Raw genomic sequence first — 7,349 nt, forward strand, 5'->3', positions numbered from 1 at the left:
TAAGTTTAACCTTAAACTATCTTAGAGAGAAATATTAAGGAGTTATGTTTATAATCCTATTACACAGAAAATTTACTTCACTCCTCTGCACCTCATCTGTAAAATGGGTATATTAATAATACCCTGTACACTAGATCTGTTCTGAAGTTCAAAATTAATACGCAGGGGAAACAAGTGTTTTCTTCATTATAGAATACTCTACAAACATTATTTCTTCTCGATTGCCTGGCTGAAGCAAAAGAGCAAAGGAAACAAAAAAAATTAGTTTTATTAAGACTAATATTGGAAGCAACTGAAGTGTCCTACAATAGATGATTGGATAAGGAAGCTGTGGTACATATATACAATGGAAAATTACTAAGCCATAAGAAGAGATGATGTGGTGACAGAAAGAAATCTAACTATGGGAGGTGAACACACAATGTAAATATATATGTACCTTACTGTTAAGTGCACAGCTGAAACTTATTGGATTTTGTTAACCAATGTCACTATAAAAAAATCAATACTTTTTTAAAAAAAGAGATGAAATATTGCCATTTGTGACAACATGGATAGACCTTGAGATAATCATGCTAAGTGAAATATGCCAGAGAGAAAAAGCTGAAAACCACATGATATTGCTTATATGTGGGATATAAACCTAAAAGCAACAAACAAACATGACAAACAGAGACTCATGGACATAGGCAATAGACTAGTGGTTACCAGAGGGTAGAGGGGTAGGAGGGAGGTAGATAGGGTAAAAGTGAAGAGGAATTTTCATTCCAAAGGCTAATCAGCTCTCTCTTCTCCTTCTGTAAATATGCTTGCTGCATGAGCTGTACTCGAAATTGACTAAAGACTCACCTTCTCTTTTTTTGATCTGTCTAAACAACAAATGTAACTATTTTTACCCCCTAGCAGCTCCCCTGCTTTGTAACACTTTGTAACTGCCGGTAACCCATAGCAACTCCGGCCCCGCCCCCCTTTTGTAACGCAATGTAAGTACCGGCAACCATAGCGACTCCCGTGCATTGTGATGGTCTGAGGACATATTAACCAATCAGCCTATGCCAAAAAGGGTCTATACAAGGAATAGTGCAACTGAGCTCCCGGCCAGATCTTCGGAGCGCTAGCTCTTCTGGAACTGTCGGCATAATAAACCCGAGTTCTCCAACTCTCCAGGTGCTGCTTGGTTTCTTGCCAGTCTAATTTTGGATCTTTTCTACAACAAAAGGGGTCAAATATGTGGTGTTAGTAAGAAATCTAAATATGGGTGGTGAATACACAGTGCAATATATATATGCCTTACTGTTGAATTGTACACCTGAAACTTACTGGATTTCATTAACCAATGTCACAATAAAAAATAAAAAGACTAATAATATTGCTTTTGTTCCCTTAATTTGAAAGAGTTTAGAGCTGCTAGAGCTCTTGTCTTTAGCCAGCAATGAGTAATTGACAATGTTCTGTGAATGCTCATAGACCTTGACATTTGGGGGAAATTTCAAGTCCCTAAAGCAGTTCTATAGTGTGAGAAAGCCAAATCCATTTTATCAGCTGGCTACATTGGATGATTAGTAAAAAGGTTGTGAATTCTCCATGTCCTTATCCAGTCTGAGCATAATTTCCCAGTTAAAGTTATGTATTTACTGTACTTGTACAAAATGTAATATTATTTATTAATTCATAGACTTCTTTAATATTTACTCAGCTGTCTGTACTTTGTTCAACTTGTCCATATCAGTGTTCTGGGTCATTTTCATACATTTCCAAGTTGCAGAAAACCTGTTTGCTCTGCATTATGACACAGCATAAGACCCAATGGAGGTAGATAATAAGTGCCTTTTTATGCAGATAACATTGATGTGACCTTATTTCTTTGAAATGAATCAAGCAATCTGCAATAATTAAGACCCTCCTGAAAGCGTTGAAGACACAAAGCCAGCTTGCTCTTCACTTCAGGATGGAGAGACAATGCCCAGAGTCTTTTCCTGAGAATGGAACGACTGTCACTAATTCCAGTTGACTATATCCTTGCCTGTGCTGTTCTTATGGATCGATATGAGTTGGCAATGTGGGTAGGCTGCCAGCGCTTGTATCAACATATCTGCCAGGGCAGGATTCAGGAGAGGCAGGGAGCAAAAGATTTCCCCTTCGGGGATTAGAGAAGAATGTACCTTCTCTGATATAGATGAAGTGAATTTAAATCATTACTTTTGTGTTTCTTTTTTTATGGATACATGAAAACACAAATCCTCGCACCTTATCTTGAGATAGAACCTGGCATCTCCTCATGTATGTTCTGAGCTCCTTCAGTAAATGGACAATAGCTTTACACCTCATTGCATCACCTATAATTCCAGGATTATATGTGGCAAGTACTTAAGTAGTAATAAAAAAAAATAAGCTTTAAATATTCATGTCACTTTCTATGATTTTCATTAAATGGCATAAAGGTCAGAGCGTAGATCCCAGGTTGTGGAGCCGTGTATTTAAAACATCTAAGCTTTGATGATGAATGGTGTGTGTGTGTGTTCAGGCTCTGTTTACCAAATTTTATCATGAAGTGACGTTTACTTTTACTTTGGAGGTGTATATTCTTTCTGAAAGGTGTTGACATACCAGATAAAGGGAAAGCCAGGATGCCTTTATACCCTGAATAAATGCACAGGCATTTTGGGTCCATTTTCCCATAAATTTATTAAAATTACCGGTTCTGGAGAAAGACTGGATAAAAACTAAATTTCAATAAGAACTTGATTAAGTGAACTTTATAAGATGGAGATAAAAAGATTGGAGATTTTGTCTACAGCCATGCCACCCTGAACAAGCCCGATCTCGTCTGATCTTGGAAGCTAAGCAGGGTTGGGCCTGGTTAGTATTTGGATGGGAGACCACCTAGGAAGATCCGGCGCTATAGGAGTGAAAAAAAAAAAAAAAGATTGGAGCTTCCATTTGTCGACTGAAAAATAATATCGACTGGGTGTCTCATCACCAAAGGATTTATTCGGGAAAAAGAAAAGGTTAGAACCGAGAGCATGCAGACATGGCTAGCCACGTGTATCCTCTGGCCTGCCTGCCAGTATGGAGCGGTATTTATATTATTTATATAAGAGAAAAGAATTGTGGCGCGAATGATTCTGAGACCCATGGAGCCAATTGAGATTAATTATGAGCCTTTATTAGCCGGCCGGCGACTGACTCTCTACCACGCAGGGTTAGAGGAGATCGGCCCCGAGCTTCCAGAGGAGGCAGCTTATAAAGCCTCCCACTACATCCTTGAATAAGCAGATTTCAAGAAGCAGAAGTTAGCCGTTAACGTTTTGTACAAAGATAAATGTATCCGGGGAACTCTCAGATCAAACAGGGCCTAGTAGACAGTTTTATTATCTTTTCCTTGAAATGTTGCTCTTCTCCTGGGGCTGCCGCCTGGAGATATCACCTCCCTGTAACTGAGTTACTGCTCTCCTTGGGGGCTGGCACCTGGAGATACCACCTCCCTGAAACTGGAGAATTTCCACTTTTACAAAAGAAAGTTAATAGAAGTAGAACTTAGAACCATCGCACTTTATTATAAACATAGAGTTCTTCCTGTAGGGTTCTTGTGTATAGGGTTTTTGCAATTATGCAGAACGCGAGAACTTCCACGAGCTCCAGTTCTTCTCATAGACCTGGTTATGTCTGCTTAAAGTTATGGCTCATCTTTATCACATTAAATTCAGAATACTTGACTCCCGAGTAGATGGCAATGTTGGATAATGAACATCATATAGTCATGAGCTGCTTAACAACAGGGAGATGTAATGAGAAATGTGTTGTTAGGTGATTTTGTTGTGTGAAAATCATAGTGTGTACTTACGCAAACCTAGATGGTATAGCCTATACTATAATTGTATGTGCTGTGCTTTTACAAGAGGAAGCACTAGGCTTGTTTACACCAGTATCACCACAAACAGGTAATTTGTAATGTAAACTGTGACAATAGGCTTTGCTTTTTGTAATGCAAATGATGGCTTAAGCTTTGATTGTGGAGGAGGTATCCACTGCAAAGCTGGCATTTCAAAGAGGTATCTGCTTCAAGGAAGGCTATTTCAAAAATAAACACATTGCCAGCCTCAAGGCTAACCAAACATCAGGAAGCCCCAATGAAGTTCCTTTGTTTTGGACATTTTGGTGGATTTCTATAAGTATTTGGGCTACTTGTTTATTTCTCTTCCCCTGCTCTACATTTTCTCTCTAATGTTTTAAATTCAATAAAGAATGAACCCATGAAACCCTAGGCCCCCTGAAAATGAGGGTTTTTATAATTTTGATTTGATTTGTAGCCCTAGTTTTAAAAATCATTTTTTTTTCCTCTGCGCATTTCAGATCTTAGCCATTCTCCTTGATAACTACTAAGCCTTGAAGCTGCAGAAGACAACAGCTGGGTCCTGACTAACAGTTATAAAGTTTGAGCCTCTGGCAGGCTAAAGATAACATCTGACCTAAATTATGTTTCAGCTCCTGAGCCCTAAGGCTAACGACCCCCTCTGCTGCCTCTCCATGAAACCAGGAACTTCAGAGCTGATCTCAGAGCTGTCCTCAAGATCTGAAGAAATGATTTACTACCCTTACCTTACCTTTGACCAATTAGCTCCTAACATGATTCCCCAAGCCCCTAATCCACGGTGTCTTGTGATTTTGCCCAATGTAAGTTGTTAGTTACCTGTCATGGGGAGCCGAGTCTTTTGGAGCACGAGCTTACCTGAACTCTGGATTGATGTCAGTGCTAATCAATTAATTCCTTTCTCCGCTGTAAACTACTGCTCATTCATCTTTTGGCCAGTGCATGCAAAGCAATGGACTCACATATTGGGGTTTGGTATCGCTGCCAGCTGGACCCCACTAAAAGCAGAACCCCAGGCCGTGCTTTTTCTCTCTCTACCCACAACCTGCTGTGGTTGTATGCCTTGTATGCTCCAGAGCCTGTAAATAATAAACTCTTGTCCTTAAATTTTCCTAATGATTGTTGCTGCAGGACATCTTGTAATTAACATTGGTTTAGGAATGAGAGAGGTCTGTGGGAAGCTCTCTGGGGCCAGGTGAGTGTCCCCAGGCATTTCTAGCCTTATTGATAGACTGAGACGGGCACAAAACAGTAATGCATTGAACTAAGACTTTATCACTGCTAGATGTCACTAGGTGACAGTCACATACAGGATCTATTGTTAACTGAAACATCATTATGCAGCACTTAACAGTATTCAAAGGATAATTCTTCCTTTATTCATTCAAATGTTTTTGGGACACTATCGATGCCTCTAGGAATATACCTGTAGTTGAACATATTAGTTTTAGTACATATTGCAATGGGGAAGGACAGACACCATGGGTGTCTCAGTAAGGGAGCTTTAGAGAAAACTTGTTACACGATTTCAGCTTCGGTTGGACGATTCGTGGAAGGACCCAGGAAAGCCAGGTTTGCTCTAGATTGGACGCCATTAGAAGTACCCCCAATTTCTATAATTTGGTAGAAATCAATCAATAACCCTTATCTTAAGGGAGAAGAGACTAGAATGAGGATAAAGCTATGATTGGTAAAGAAGTAGAAGTTACTCATTCGGGCCAAGAGATTAAGTGTTCGGTATTTTGTGAGTGGCACAGGAAATTTACTTTTATCTGTGTTTAGAGAAAATTGCAAAACCGCCTTGCTTTGTCTCATTTTATTTTGGTCTCAGAGTAAGCTGTCTGTGGTTGGTATTCTGTGTGATTGTTTGTGTCCAACAGGAAAACATCTACGCCTGGTTTGGAACTCCAGACAAGCTTCCGAATGTCAGGGGCTGCTCTTTATTTTTGTTTCTCAGCACCTACCGTGAGAAACACAAGGTTATTAGTGCTGGGGATTCGATGATCAAAAATCATGGAATTTATATTCCAGCCAGAGGGAGAAAGATAATGAAATAAATAAGCAAATTGTAATATATTAGAAGGTGATAAGTGAGAAAACACAAAAAGCAAAGAAAAGGAATGAGTACTGGGGGGAGGGCGGGGACCATTTAAATTTAAAGCAGGGAAGTCAGGGAAGGCTTCTCTGTTAAACTCACATTAGAGCAGAGACTTAAAGTCATGAGGGAGCCAGCCACGAAGATATGGGAGGGAAGATCCTTCCAGGAACAAGGAGCAGCCGGAATAAAGGTTCCAAGGCAAGAGCAGATCTGTTATGTTCTCAGAGCAGCAAGGAGCCCTGTGGCTGCATGAGAAGGTGAGGGAGAGGACGGCAGGAGAAGGGGAGCAGGGGAGGTCAGAGACGCGATTGCAGTCAGATGGTTTAGGGATTTTAGGTCCATATTAAGGGCTCGTCAGAATGCTACTTTTTATGAAGCTGAGACTGTTTGAAAGCATGGCTTGGATAATGGCCTGGAGTTTATCTTCTCCTGCACAGGAATGGCCAAATTAATTACACAAACCTCTATATTCATTGTTTAAACATAATGCTAAAGTAACTAGACCCTCACATAGAAAACATCTAAGTAGAAAATTAGCACATGAAAAGTGTTCAACGTTTTTAGTCATCGACGAAATGTAGGAGAAAATCATAATGAAATATCATTTAGTTTCATTAAAATGGATAAACTTTAAAAAGCCTTACAATGTCAAACATTGAGGATGTGGAGCAACTGGAACTCTCAGACACAACTGGTAGGGCTGTAAAAGGTTTTGACTGCTGAGTAAACTTGTTTGACAGTAGTTCCTATGCATATACCTACCCCTGTAAATCAGCATTTTCAATCTTACGTATTTATTCAAGAGCGATGAAATCATATGCCCACAAAATGTCTTATGCAGAAATGTTCATAGTAGCTAAATTTACAATAGAAAAGATCTTGGAACAACTTAAAATGCCCACCTTCTGTTGAATGGGATAAAAAAAAAAACCTATGGTATATTAATATAATGGAATACTACTCAGCGATTAAAAGGCAAGAATGACTGACACATGCACATCATGAGCAAATCTCAAAAACACCATGCATAAACACCTAAGTGGCCAACTGTGGTCCGGCAGTTTGATATCTAACTCTTATGTGAAAGATAACTGGAGTAGAGGTGAAGGTCATGTGAAGAACTTTTTATCAGGCTGTCCTTGTTCATTTTTTAAAAAGCAACTTTTTATTTCGAAATATTTTGAGACTCATAAGAAGTTGCAAAAAGATGTTCCTGTTTGTTTTTGATGACTTATTTTACTTCCCTCCCGCCCCCCATACTTATTCCACTCCTGCTGACATTCTGGAAGCCTCCTAGGTTCACTGAGTTGGTTCCTAATTGCGACAACTAGGGTTTACCATGTGTTCATAATGTGCCTAGCACTGTGGTAGCACTTTCCA

General features: G+C 39.5%; 1 pseudogene; it reads left to right on the forward strand.

Moving 5' to 3' along the window:
* Positions 1-2,789: 2,789 nt before the first annotated feature.
* LOC111737938 lies at positions 2,790-2,908 on the forward strand (annotated as a pseudogene).
* The last annotated feature ends 4,441 nt before the right edge of the window (positions 2,909-7,349 follow it).

The sequence above is a fragment of the Pteropus vampyrus genome, unplaced genomic scaffold (genome assembly GCF_000151845.1).
Source record: "Pteropus vampyrus isolate Shadow unplaced genomic scaffold, Pvam_2.0 Scaffold32, whole genome shotgun sequence".
NCBI classification, from domain to species: domain Eukaryota; kingdom Metazoa; phylum Chordata; class Mammalia; order Chiroptera; family Pteropodidae; genus Pteropus; species Pteropus vampyrus.